The sequence below is a fragment of the Arachis ipaensis genome, chromosome B09 (assembly GCF_000816755.2).
Source record: "Arachis ipaensis cultivar K30076 chromosome B09, Araip1.1, whole genome shotgun sequence".
NCBI classification, from domain to species: Eukaryota; Viridiplantae; Streptophyta; class Magnoliopsida; order Fabales; family Fabaceae; genus Arachis; species Arachis ipaensis.
In genome coordinates, this window is record NC_029793.2 from 9,255,888 (window position 1) to 9,257,033 (window position 1,146).

At 25.7% G+C, this 1,146-nt stretch overlaps 1 protein-coding gene across 1 annotated transcript in view; it reads right to left on the minus strand.

Annotated features, from left to right (window-relative positions):
* The window catches only part of LOC107614953 (transcription factor MYB11), a 20,681-nt gene that overhangs the window by 5,601 nt on the left and 13,934 nt on the right, over positions 1-1,146 (minus strand). The gene's annotated exons all lie outside the window — the stretch shown is intronic.

Consider the following 1,146-nt stretch of genomic DNA (forward strand, 5'->3'; position numbering starts at 1 on the left):
GCCAAATTATATCTATCTAAATTTTAAATTAAAAATTTTATAATTTAAAAATTTAAACCAATAATTGTTTCTAAAATCGAATAAACCGATAAAATCTAAATCACAATAATTTAAACTGAATTCAATTAAAAATAATTTTAAATCGATATAATGCAAATATCAATTCAAATCCATAAAATTTCAGTACAAGACAAATCGATATAATTTAAATCATAACCAATTATATTCATTTTACTCTTTAAATCAATCTAAATCATATTGAAAATATCATTTTTTTTTAGTTGTTCAATTATAACTATAAATAAGATAGATATAAACATAAGTGAAAATTCAAACGGAGTTAACTTTACGTGAAATTAATAACGAAGAGTCATTATATGAAAATTTAGTTAATCAAATTATTTAATGGTTTTTACCTATTAACTTTACGTAAAATTGATGAGTTTTCACCATAAATATATCTTATTTTTACAATAAACAAGTTAACGAGATGTATAATAACGTGTAAAAATATTTATATACTAGCATTAAACCGTATTTTCTTTCCTTTATTTCCGTTTGTTATCAAGAATATCAAAATAAACGAACATGTTTTGCTTTATTCTACAATAATGTAAAAATCTGAGTCCTTTTAGTCTTTTACACATCTATTCTAACAAAAAAATAAAATAAAATAAAATTAAAAGAAACCTGAAACCCTTTATTATGTTCTAAAAGCCGAATATGGCCACATGCAGAATCTACTAAAAATCTAAAACACAACTGGCACACTAAAAGATAGAAAAGAAAGACAAATTACATGCCTAAAATAAAGGTGAGTTTGTGACATGAACTTTTAAGGAGAAGAAAAAAAAGCCTCATCACAAAACACACTCCAAAAATAGATTGAAATAAAGGGGGTTACACATGGTATTTTTCCCTTCAAGAGAGAAACCAAGCAACAACATCATCATCATTTTGTTTCTCACTACTATCCATCTTCTCCCCCAATTTCATGCACTCACTTTCCCAATCATCATCATCATCTTTCCACAGCCACGTCAGCAAATTTTCTTTCTGCTCCAAATAACAACCCTCTGATGACTCACTATTATTATTATTATTATTCATGAACTCCATAACACTCTCCCAATCCAAATATTCATC